Source organism: Bos mutus, chromosome 3, assembly GCF_027580195.1.
Source record: "Bos mutus isolate GX-2022 chromosome 3, NWIPB_WYAK_1.1, whole genome shotgun sequence".
In the NCBI taxonomy this organism is placed as follows: domain Eukaryota; kingdom Metazoa; phylum Chordata; class Mammalia; order Artiodactyla; family Bovidae; genus Bos; species Bos mutus.
The window spans coordinates 48601095-48614344 of record NC_091619.1 but is presented as its reverse complement, the minus strand read 5'-3'; the positions used below and the strand labels follow the sequence as shown (position 1 = coordinate 48614344).

Here is a 13250-nt window from a genome sequence, read left to right as displayed (position 1 = left end):
ATATTTTTCCAGTACCTTTCCAGTAATTGTATTATATGTTGGTGTTGTGTTGGTGGTGAGGGAGAGACCGAGAGAGAGAGAGAGACAGACAGAGAGAGGAAGAGAGGAGACGCTTTCCCAATATATTTTGTTCTATATCCCATTTTTGTAAAAACTTGTTATATTGTGAACATTTTCCAAATATTTTACTATGGTGTTATTTTTACTGGTAATAACGTAGATGTTTTATTAAATAAATTTACCATATTTTATTTAACCAGCTCCCTTTTTGTTGGACATTTTAATTTTTTCAAACTTTCACCAATACCAAGCATAAAACAAAAAGAAAAGGGGATAGAAAGAGAGAGAGGAGGGAGTAGGGTAGAAGGAAGGAGCAAGGAAGGAAACTGCAAAAATATTTTGTGACACACATACATTTCCTTAGGATACATTTTCTTATCATTACACCAGTGTTGAATTTCTAGTTAAAAGGTATGTGCTTTTCAGACATTTTGTCAAAGAGCAGTTGAGAACTGCTCTAGAACCCTCTCTAACACTGATGTTGTCTTTTAAAATAATCCTTATCAATTCAACAGGCAAAAAAGACACTTTAATATTGTTTTAATTTGCATTTTATTACAGATGAATACAATTCATCTTTATTGGACCCCCCTCTTTTTTTTTTTTAATTTACTTATTCATTTGGCAGTTCTGGGTCTTAGTTGTGACATGTGACCTCTTAGTTGCAGGATGTGAGATCTCGTTCCCTCACCAGAGGAGAACCCCAGTTCTCTGCGTTGGGAAAGAGGAGTCTTAGCCACTGGACTAGCAGGTGAGTCCCCTGTTGACCCTATCTATTTCTTCTTTTCTGACTTACTTGCCCATTTTTCTATTTGGCTATTTATCCTTTTCTTACTGATTTGTAAGACTTCTTAACCTTCATCCATTTTTCTCCCTTCTAGTTTGGCATCAGCCCTTTAATTTTTTGTTGATTTTTTTTCTTTCCAGTTCGGTATGTGCCCTTTAATTTTTTGGTGATCTCTGGAACACTTTCCACTTTTTTATGTGTTTTAAAAATAAGTCTTTGCTTTATATTTCATGTGCTATAAATTCCATTTCCAAGATTATTCATAAGTATTTTTTATATTTTAGTAATTTTTTGATTTCACTTTTATATTAAAATCTTTAATCCACCAAGAATTTAATTTAGCCCATGTCATATACATATGGACATCAGCAGATGGTCAATACCGAAATCAGACTGATTATATTATTTACAGTCAAAGATGGAGAAGCTCTATACAGTCAGCAAAAACAAGACCAGGAGCTGACTAGGGCTCAGATCATGAACTCCTTATTGCCAAATTCAGACCTAAATTGAAGAAAGTAGGGAAAACCAACAGACCATCCAGGTATGACCCAAATCAAATCTCTTATGATTATACAGTGGAAGTGACAAATAGATTCAAGGGATGAGATCTGATAGACAGAGTGCCTGAAGAACTATGGTTGGAGGTTCATGACATTGTAAAGGAGGCAGTGATCAAGACCATCTGCAAGAAAAAGAAATGAAAAAAGGCAAAATGGTTGTCTGGGGAGGCCTTACAAATAGCTGAGAAAAGAAGAGAAGCTAAAGGCAAAAGAGAAAAGGAAAGATATACCCATTTGAATGCACAGTTCCAAAGACTAGAAAGGAGAGATAAGAAAGCCTTCCTCAGTGATCAGTGCAAACAAATAGAGGAAAACAACAGAATGGGAAAGACTAGAGATCTCTTCAAGAAAATTAGAGATACCAAGGGAACATTTCATGCAAGATTGGCTCAATAAAGGACAGAAACGATATGGACCTAACAGAAGCAGAAGATATTAAGAAGAGGTGGCAAGAATACAGAGAAGAACTGTACAAGAAAAGATCTTCATGACCCAGATAATCACGATGGTGTGATCACTCATCTAGAGTCAGACATCTTGGAATGTGAAATCAAGTGGGCCTTAGGAAGCATCACTATGAACAAAGCTAGTGAAAGTGATGGAATTCCAGTTGAGCTATTTCAAATCCTAAAAGATGATGCTGTGAATGGGCTGTACTCAATATCCCAGCAAATTTGGAAAACTCAGAAGTGACCACAGGACTGGAAAAGGTCAGTTTTCATTCCAATCCCAAAGAAAGGCAATGCCAAAGAATGCTCAAACTACCACACAGTTGTACTCATCTCACACGCTAGTAAAATAATGCTCCAAATTCTCCAAGCCAGGCTTCAACAGTACACGACTGTGAATTTCCAGATGTTCAAGCTGGATTTAGAAAAGGCAGAGGAACCAGAGATCAAATTGCTAACATCCATTGGATTATCAAAAAAGCAAGAGAATTCCAGAAAAACATCTACTTCTGCTTTATTGACTATGCCAAAGCCTTTGATTGTGTGGATCAGAAGACATAGAACAACAGACTGGTTCCAAATCAGGAAAGGAGTACATCAAGGCTGTATATTGTCACCCTGCTTACTTAACTTATCTGCAGAGTGCATCATGCAAAATGCTGGGCTGGATGAAGCACAAGCTGGAATCAAGATTGCCAGGAGAAATATCAATAACCTCAGATATGCAGATGACACTACCCTTATGGCAGAAAACGAAGAACTGAAGAGCCTCTTGATGAGTGTGAAAGAGGAGAGTGAAAAAGTTGGCTTAAAACTCAACATTCAGAAAACTGATATCATGTTGTCCAGTCCTATCATTTCATGCAAATAGATGGGGAAACAGTGACAGACTTTAATTTTGGGGGCTCTAAAATCAGTGCAGATGATGACTACAGCCATGAAATTAAACAACGCTTGCTCCTTGGAAGAAAAGATATGACCCACCTAGACAGCATACTAAAAAGCAGAGACATTACTTTGCCAACAAATGTCCATCTAGTCAAAGCTATGGTTTTTCCAGTAGTCATGTATGGATGTGAGAGTTGGGACTATAAAGAAAGCTGAGTGCCGAAGAATTGATGCTTTTGAACTGTGGTGTTGGAGAAGACTCTTGAGAATCTCTTGAACTGCAAGGAGATCCAACCAGTCCATCCTAAAGGAAATCAGTCCTGAATATTCAATGGGAGGACTGATGCTGAAGCTGAAACTCCAATACTTTGGCCACCTGATGCGAAGAATTGACTCATTTGAAAAGACCCTGATGCTGGGCAAGATTGAAGGCAGGAGGAGAAGGGCACGACAGAGGATGAGATGGTTGGATGGCGTCACTGACTCGATGGACGTGAGGTTGATTATGCTCCAGGAGTTGGTGATGGACAGGGAAGCCTGGCATGCTGCAATCTATAGGGTGGCAAAGAGTCGGAGATGACTGAGGGACTAAACTGACTGACTGTGGTGTGTTTTCCTCTAAACAGTTGGCCAGTGGCTCCTTCACTTATTGTATAATTTATACTTTTCTTGCTGATTAGCAATGCCTCTGTTATTATTTCTCTCCTTGGGTCTCTGTAACGTTGATGTTAACGTGAAGCTTTAAAGCCATTTGACAAATCTAACCATTTTCCTTCTCGGTTAGCAACTATGTGGAAGATGAAGAGATGTCAGTTCAAATGCCAGAAAGATACTAAATGAATCGTTGGCTTTAAAAAAAAAAATCAAGAATGCTGTAAGTATTTTCTAACATAATTATTGCTTATATAGATTTGTGTTGTTAGGTATTTAAAATTTTTTATTGCTGTGTATCTGGGCTGAAATGATATATGATTTTATAATCATATTTTTTTCAAGAAGCCAGTAATCTTAATGTATTATGTATAATAGGTGCATAAATGTATGTATTACCATTATTCAGGAGCTAAATATTATTTATGAATTTATGAAATGCTGAACAAATTTCATAAACATGGGTAACTTCTTGTAACCAGTTTATAAATTTAAATGTATTGGTTTATGTTTTCCCAATACAATCAACATAATTACAAAACAGAAATTGACGTTAACTTTGCTATCCTTTTTTTTTTTTTTAAAAAAAGGGGGAGCTCCCTTGCCCTGTTTTTTTAAAAATTTGCTTTTTTATTTATTTTTTGGCTGCTCTGTGGCTTTGTTGCTATGATCAGGCTTTCTCTAGTTGGGTTGAGCATGGGCTCTAGGGTGCTTCAGTAGCTGTGCATGGGCTTAGTTGCTCTGCAGCATGTGGGATCTTCCCGGACCAGGGATCAAACCCATGTCCACTGCACTGGCAGGAGGCTTCTAACCACCGGACCACCAGGGAAGTCCAACTTTACTATCCTTTATATTGAAGCTGCAAACATAGAAAGGCATCTGTACAAAATATAGGCTTATCTTTGTGCTTTAGATGTCCTTGTTACCTAAACAAACAGTCACAAAAATACGTGTTTCTAATCAAAACAATAATCTTTACTTCTAGTAAAGATGAACATTCTGATGGTGAACACTGTAAACTGGGATTTACTTGGGAACTATGACGTTCTCACCTACTTTGCCTATAATTTAGCCACAAATTAAGCCACTTACCATGAGGTGCTTCTGAAAATACTATATTTGGTCAGTTAATCCATTTCCTGTCTCATTGTGATGAATGCTGGCCTTAACTCTGACAATAATTTAGGTCAAATTACATAACCACAACCATAAGGGTAAATGTGTGGAATTTTATGTTAGGTCATTCCAAGGATTAATATATGTAATTCACTTATCTTCCTCCATGTAATTCCTTAGGCACTTTTAGAATTATTTTGGTACATTGATAATTGTTAAAGATACTTGCTATCAAAAACCAAGATTCAATCCTGTGTGTGAGCCTGACTGAAAAAAGAGCTACAATAGTTATTACCAAGAAAATGTTCTGTGAATTGATTGGGCAGAATCTCTAAAGCCTGTTCTTTTCCCAGTGCTCATTTACAGTTAAGAAAACAAACCCAGGTGGCAAGGGAATTTAGCCTGAAAAAAGGCTTATGTCCCTACCCACCATGAGAGACAAACTCAGTTTTATCTCTTGGCTCATATTACAAAGCATGGCTGTTCTCCGAATCAAGAGGATAATTTTTTTTAATGTTTCTCATTTCCTTCTCTTTAATCATGCTTTCTACAGTGTATAGAGAATATCCATCACTTCATTTCTACAGTTTCTCACAAATCATTTCACCTATTCCAATTTCCTGTTCTATGACAAGAACCTCTTGGACAATTCTGCCCACTTTTCTTGTAAAATCCTGATTTACAAGCTAGAAAACCAGGCAGTATTCTTTCTCTTGGGAGTTTTCTTGATTTCATGTCAGATTCTTGTCTTGCTTCTTTTACTCTTGATTGTTTCAGGCTTATTTCCTTTCCTCATCAGTCCTTTTCTGCTCACAATCATCATTATGGTCCCATATGTCAATCTCCATGTTCATAATCCAGGGCAAGGGAGCAATCATATGGACTACACATCCTTATTTTCATTTTATGGCTTGGTTTAGATACTATTAATTGGAATATCCATGAGCACAGGAATTATGTCCATCTTGTGCAGCACTGTACACACAGTGCCTGCCATAGAATGCTCAGTAGATTTTTATTAAATTAATAATAGCCACCATTTAATAAATCTACTTATCAAATGATAGGTATTGTGCCATGCACTAAGGTATGTCCATTTTATAAATGAAAAGACTGAAACTTAGATAAATTAAATAACTTGTTCTTGGTCACAGTGGCTAGTTAAGGCTTAAGAACTAAAACCTGACCTAATCCGAGCTATGGACGTCTCAGTGCCCACATGAAATCTCTACAGTAACAGTGCAGAGGCAGGATAACATAACCATGAGGAAAGCTTGACTTTAAATCTTGACTCTGAGGCTGAAGAGTTAATAAACACTCTGTGCTTCAGTTTCATTATTAACTAGACACTATTTATTGAAAAAACATTCATTGGTTTCCAGTTACTCCACCTTAGAGTTGTTCTGTAATCTGCTACATTGCCTTATTTAGTTTAACACAATTGGCACTGAAGATCAACAAAGGCTTCAGTTCAGTTCAGTTCAGTCGCTCAGTCGTGTCCGACTCTTTGCGACCCCATGAATTGCAGCACGCCAGGCCTCCCTGCCCATCACCATCTCCCGGAGTTCACTCAGACTCACGTCCATCGAGTCAGTGATGCCATCCAGCCATCTCATCCTCTGTCGTCCCCTTCTCCTCCTGCCCACAATCCCTCCCAGCATCAGAGTCTTTTCCAATGAGTCAACTCTTCGCATGAGGTAGCCAAAGTACTGGAGTTTCAGCTTTAGCATCATTCCTTCCAAAGAACACCCAGGACTGATCTCCTTTAGAATGGACTGGTTGGATCTCCTTGCAGTCCAAGGGACTCCCAAGAGTCTTCTCCAACACCACAGTTCAAAAGCATCAATTCTTTGGCGCTCGCCTTTCTTCACAGTCCAACTCTCACATCCATACATGACTACTGGAAAAACCATAGCCTTGACTAGACGGACCTTTGTTGGCAAAGTAATGTCTCTGCTTTTGAATATGCTATCTAGGTTGGTCATAACTTTACTTCCAAGGAGTAAGCTTCTTAGACCCCTACAAATGACGGCTTAAATTACCCTAGTAGGCAACGTTCTCAGTCAGTTGAGATATTAGCTACAAACAAGGAAGTGTGTAATGGATTGTCATACCCACCAGTTACAACTTCAACGGTAGCAAATATATGGATGGAAGGTCTGAAGACTGAAAAATTACCCAATTTTTTTCCCTTTTAAAATAACTGCCAGTGTTTTCTTCTCTTTCTTTCTTTCTATAGCAACCATTGAGGCTCCTGAATCCCCATATTATTTATAGAGTGTACTGGTAGTGACTATACTTACCATTTAGTCCTTAGATTGCAAGACCATGAGGAATCACAGGTAGATGAGAACTAGAATAGGCACTTTACATCCAGAGGTCAGGACTAAGTGAACAATAACATCCCACCAGCTGGATTGGATGTACCTTTGGTCCTGAAAGAGGGCAAGAGCAGGGGCTGTTGTAATAGAATGACTGGATCAAGTAGGCAGGCTGCAGACATTTTTGTCATCATACATGTGGGGAAAAGCAACTAAATAGTAAAATACAATGGATACCTCCCTCTTAGCTCAAACACAGGGCTCACAGTGATGTCTCCCTCCCCAGCACAGGGACGGAACAGCAGCACCATTCAACACATGTAACTTGTAGTCTAAACTGCATGGCTGAGTGACGCAGGTGTGGATATCTGACCCAAACTGGACAAACAGACTTGCTCTCCTTGGCAACTGGAATTTTGAACTGAGATGCAAAAAGATGGGGAGTTGTTTTTAGTCCATGAGGAGGACAGTTTATGGATTCCTATTACTGAGTTTCCCTGATTATCCAGCAATTACCAACATTCTGTGAGATATGCCAGTATCCTTCTGGTAAAGTCAACTTAACTGGCTAGAGTTGTTATTTACTCTAAATAAGTGGAAGAACCTTAAATACTACACTTCCCTGGAGCACTTTCTCTCAAGCTACTCCTTCATGGTCCTTTCCCTATACCCGCCACCAAAGTATCACAGCTCACCGAGAATTCCATAATGTTCTATATCACTGAGATTTTGTTATTCCCCTGCATGAAATTCCCTTCCTTTTCTTCCTGAAAACTTTTTCAAGGATTATCTCCTCTATAACACTTTCAATCATCACCCCATATTTACCTGTTGATTTGCAAGATCCTCCACTATTCATGAGTTTCCCTTGTGGCTCAGCTGGTAAAGAATCCTGCAATATGGGAGACCTGGATTCAATCCCTCCCTCGAAAAGGGAAAGGCTACCAACTCCAGTATTCTGGCCTGGAGAATTCCAAGGATGGTATAATTAATCAGTCCATGGGGTTGCAAAGAGTCGGACAGAAATTGAATAAACCCAGCCAATTCCAGAACAACTGCCCAACTAACATAGAGACTCCTAAGAAATAATAACTGGTTAGTGTTTTAATCCACTGACCTTTGGGGTAACTTGCTAGGCAACATTTTGTTGTGGGAATAAATAATTGGTACAATATCTGTGGGTTAGATTTCACATGGGGATCACCAGTTTAAGAGCTTTTCTAGCTAAACAAAAGATTTAAAATCCAAGGACTGCTTTTTCAAGCCCCACTGTGTATGTGAAGAATGGATACATTTACAAATCAACAGAAAAAGAAATTTCTCACTACTTGCTAATATAAAACATTTAAAAACTAGAAAAAGATTTTTTTAAAACTTTAAAGAAAAATCAAAAGTAAAATCACCAATAATTTCTCTATTTCAACACAAATATGTTAGTTTTCAATGTTTCTATTCAGCTATTTACATATGTATTTTCATATAATTCTAATAACAATACTGCTATTTTGCTGCTGCTAAGTCACTTCAGTCGTGTCCGACTCTGTGGGACCCCATAGATGGCAACCCACCAGGCTCCCCTGTCCCTGGGATTCTCAAGGCAAGAACACTGGAGTGGGTTGCCATTTCCTTCTCCAGCGTAGGAAAATGAAAAGTGAAAGTGAAAGTGAAGTCGCGCAGTCATGTCCGACTCTTCGGGACCCAATGGACCGCAGCCCACCAGGCTCCTCCGCCCATGGGATTCTCCAGGCAAGAGTACTGGAGTGGGGTGCCATTGCCTTCTCCAATATTTTGCTTTAATATTAAAGGAAAAATTTAATACCCATACCCAGTAATTTTAATCACTCCATAAAAATTCTTCAAACAGGTATACTATATTATTTCTGTATTATTTTAGATTCCCTTTTTTCCCCTATTACCAAGAAGTGACGAAATATAGCTCTTTTCTTTCTTTGGTATTAGTGCTTCAAATATGGAGGCTGGGATGGGGTCTTTCTTACCTACTGCCATTGTCCCAAGTACCTAGCAAAGTATATGGTAGACACCCAATAAACATGAATGTTTATTCATTTATGCAAGCAAGAATGAACAATTGGATTTACATAAGGAAAGGCTTCCTAATTCCATCTGCTTCAAATGATTTTAAACTAGCACAATCAAAAAGTCATTATCATTTGAAAGAAAAACATATTTGCATCACATCTTGAATTTATTACCTACAGATAAAGGAATCCTTTATTTACCTTAAAATTCAGTTACAAAGTTGACCCATAAAATAGATCAAAGAATTCCAAGGTTTTTATTCATGAACTGCTTCTATAAATATCACTAGATGAACACCATCTCTTCTCAGTTCTTATTCCCTTCTCTGCAACTCTTGACATTTTTGGCTACTTCTTAAACTCCATCATGTATCAGTTTCTGCAATCACTGTTTATAATCACTCACTTATAGTCTTGTCTTCAGGGCTGACTGGTTCAAGATGGCACGGTACAAGGACATGTGCCCATCTCCTGTGAGAGCACCAACTAGCTTTTGAACAACCATGGACAGGAGGATGCTGGAACCCACCAAAAAAAGATATCCCACATCTAAAGACAAAGGAGAAGCTACAACGAGATGGTGGGGGGAGGGCACAATCACGATAAAGTTAAATCCCATACCCGCCTAGCAGGCAACCCACAAACTGGAGAACACTAATATCAAAGAAGTTCTCCCACTCTTGTGATGGTTCTGAGTGTCCTAGCCTGGGGATCCAGCAAAGGGACTAGGAATCCCCAGGGATTCTGACTGTGAAGGCCAACAGGATTTGATTGCAGGACTTCCATAGGACTGAGAGAAATAGAGACTTCACACTTGGAGGGCACAAACAAAATCTTGTGTGCGCCAGGACTGAGAGGAAAGGAGCAGTGACCCCACAGGAGACTGAACCAGACCAACCATCTAGTGTTCGATGAACTCCTGCGGAGTCGTGGGTCAGCAGTGGCTCGCTGCAGGGATGGGGGCACTAGCAGCAGCAGTCCCAGGAAGTGCCCCTTAGTGTGAGCCCTCTTGGAGGTCACCATTGTTTTTCAGTCGCTAAGCTGTATCTGACTACTTGCAATTCTATGAACTGCAGCATGCCAGGCCTCCCTGTCCTTCACTATCTCCTGGAGTTTCTCAAACTCATGTCCATTGAGTTGGTGATGCCATCCAACTATCTCATCTTCTGTCACCCCCTTTCCCTCCTGCCCTTAATCTTTCCTAGCATCAAGATCTTTTCCAATGAGTAAGCTCTTCACATCAGGTGGCCAAAATATTGGAGCTTCAGCATAGTCCTTCCAGTTAATATTCACGGTTGATTTCCTTTAGGATTGACTGGTTTGATCTTGCTGTCCAAGGGACTCTCAAGGGTCTTCTCCAGCACTACAATTTGAAAGCAGCAGACAATTGGATTAAAGTTTTACTGAGAACAGCCCTGCCCACTAGAGCAAGATCCAGTTCTCACTGCCAGTCCCTCCCATCTGGAAGCTTGCACAAGCTGCTTATCCTCATCTACCAGAGGGCAGATAGAAGAAACAACTATAATTCTGCAGCCTCAAGAAGGAAAACCACAATCACAGAAAGTAAATAAAAATGAAAATACAGAGGACTAAATCCCAGATGAAAGAAAAAGATAAAACCCTAGAAAAATAACTAAATGAAGAGGAGATAGGCAACCTTCCAGAAAAAGAACTCAGGATGATAGTGAAGATGATCCAGGGTTTCGGAAAAAGAAAGGAGAAGATCCAAGAAATGTTTACCAAAGAACCTAGAAGAACTAAAGAACAAACAAGAGATGAACACTGTACTAGATGGAATAATCTTGTCTTCAGTCTGTTTTATGAAACATGCCCAGATCTGTATATCTAATCCTGATCATTCTATTTGGACCTTTCAATCTCATCCACCTCCATTTCCTTAAAGTCTTACTTTGCTTGTATTGTCAATCTACACCTCTTTTCCTTTGAACTACATGTATGTGTCTCCTAGCCTTTGCAATTTTTTCTTGACCCTGCTTCTTCCTCAAGTGTCATTCCATTGCCCCTTTCCCTTCACCACCCAGACTTTCCTGGTGGCTCAGACGGTAAAGCCACCGTCTGTCTACAATGCAAGAGACCAGGGTTCGATCCCTGTGTCGGGAAGATCCCCTGGAGAAGGAAATGGCAATCCACTCCAGTACTATTGCCTGGGAAATCCCATGGACAGAGGAGCCTGGTAGGCTACAGTCCATGGGGTTGCAAAGAGTTGGACACGACTAAGCGACTTCACTTTCACTTTCTTCACCACCCAACTTTTGGAAAGTGTGTTCTGTACTCCTTGCTCTTTTCCGCATTCCTCTCCTTAACTGTTTGCATGTTGACTTCTGCTTTCTCCTATTGACCTTTTACTTCAGTGATTGTTTGATCCCCTTCCAACAATGCTTCTCTGTAGCATCTCACACCCTTCCAACTTAAGCCTGCATACCTACAGAAACCAACAAGGAAAACCACAATGATAAACCCACACAGCAACTAGAGAGTAACCCCCACTCTGGGCAACTAAAGAAAGCCCACCAGCAACAAAGACCCAAGGCTGCCAAAAATAAAGAGCACAGCAACCCACGCCAGTATTCTTGCCTGGAGAATCCCAAAGACAGAGGAGAGTGGCAGGTAGCAGTCCATAGGGTTGCAGAGTCGGACTTGACTGAAGTGACTTAGCACACGTGTGCACAAACATGAACAAAAAAACTCCCCTCATGGCTTCCTTTGCACTACACCTTCTTGGTTTCTAACAAGTATCCCCTGACATACTTTCTTCTTTTTGTCCTTGGACTTCTTTTTTACTCTACTATCCTTAAAGGTCCTCATTCACCTCCAGAGATAACAAATATTTACCAAGTGCCTATTATGTAGCAGGATCTGTTCAGGCCCCAGGGATACAGGGATGAACAAACCAGAAGCTCACTGTGTCTGTAGTACTTCCTTTTCTAATTTTTTAAAATTATTATTTATTTTTGCCTATGCTGGGTCTTCCAGGGAGTGGACTTTCTCTAGTTGTGGTGGTGGTGGGGGTATTCTTCATTGCAAGCTGGACCCTTTCGAGTTGTGAAGAACAAAAATTGGATTTCCAGAAGAATATTATGATGTAGGAAACAAACAAGCATGTAGAAAGGAAAACAAGATACATAGGAAGCAAACTTTCATAGAGGCCTACATCTGAGCCAACAGTTTCACATTCCTATTTTGAATAAAAAGTTTAAAATATCATTTTATCAAAGACATTTTGACTAAACTTAATAATGCTAAGAAACAAATGTCTACATTGCAGAAGTTAAAGAACTTGCAAATGTACTGGAGAAAACGCTAAATGAAAAAAAAAGGAACAAGTATGATTTCCTCAAGATGCGACATCTAGGGTTGTACACCAAAATACAAAACTTTAAGAAAACATTTCAAACAACCCAGTTGCTGCCAGTGTACAACAACTGTATATGATTAAGTAAAGTGCCTAAACTGATTTAAATTTTATCTTTTACTTTTGAGAAATTGCAACACTCTATTTATAACAGCCTCTTCTTCAAAAAGACGTTGTGGCAAACTTACTTTAAAAAAAAAAATGCAATTTTTGTAAAGAACTTGCCACACGTTTGCTTCCCTGGAAAGAAGAGAAAATCAGTTTCTTAACATACTTTAACCCACTTTCCCCCACCTTAGCAGAACCAATACATCACGGAAAACGTCTAAGTGGGAACATTGTAATTTGGCTCATTGTACACTACGCCTCTCCACTACGTTGGATCTTATTTTTAGTTTCCAGCTTAGCTGTTAATTAGTAGTGGCTGTCACTTCTCTGTTTCATTTCCCATAAACCCAGAAAAATGGGTGGAGGACCATAGAGAGCTTTGGTCCAGATAGTCTATTAGATATCAACAGTTTTTTCCTCAGGACGATGCAGCCCCAGGAAAACGGAGTTTTCCTTTTCTTACATCCCATTCTGGAACCTGGACTTCGTTCCTCTTCCTTTCAATCTCAATTCGGGCTCTTTAACGTTAGCAAAGCAAGTTCTTTGAACGAAATCCAGCGCTCCTTTGTCTCCAAACGTGGCTAAGAAGGCCTCAGCTGGCCGAGAGAAAGTAGTGGCAGCGATCCACCCTAGCCAGTACACCCACCCATCACAACCCGCTTCTGGTGCCGAAGCCCTGGCGCGTGCTCGGATGTCTTCGGTACCGCGAGGCGCGCGCTCGCCCGGTCACTATCCCTGGGAAGGGGCGGGACCCCAGAGCGCGTGCCGGTACTGCGGCAGGCGGAAGCTGCTGGCGGAGAAGACGGGCGGTTCCCGCCCGCGAGGGTGGGGGAAGGGCGGCTGACACACCCGGAAGTTGGTCTGGAAGTGGGCTTGCGGGGGGTAACGTGTGGGG

At 40.2% G+C, this 13250-nt stretch overlaps 1 long non-coding RNA gene across 1 annotated transcript; it reads right to left on the bottom strand.

The window, feature by feature from the left end:
* Positions 1-5809: 5809 nt before the first annotated feature.
* LOC138987230 (uncharacterized) lies at positions 5810-13191 on the bottom strand. The gene is made up of 3 exons (XR_011463670.1): positions 12819-13191; positions 7664-10237; positions 5810-6949 (listed from the first exon to the last, which is right to left on the bottom strand). It is a non-coding gene; the product is annotated as an uncharacterized lncRNA (long non-coding RNA).
* Between the last annotated feature and the right edge of the window lie 59 nt (positions 13192-13250).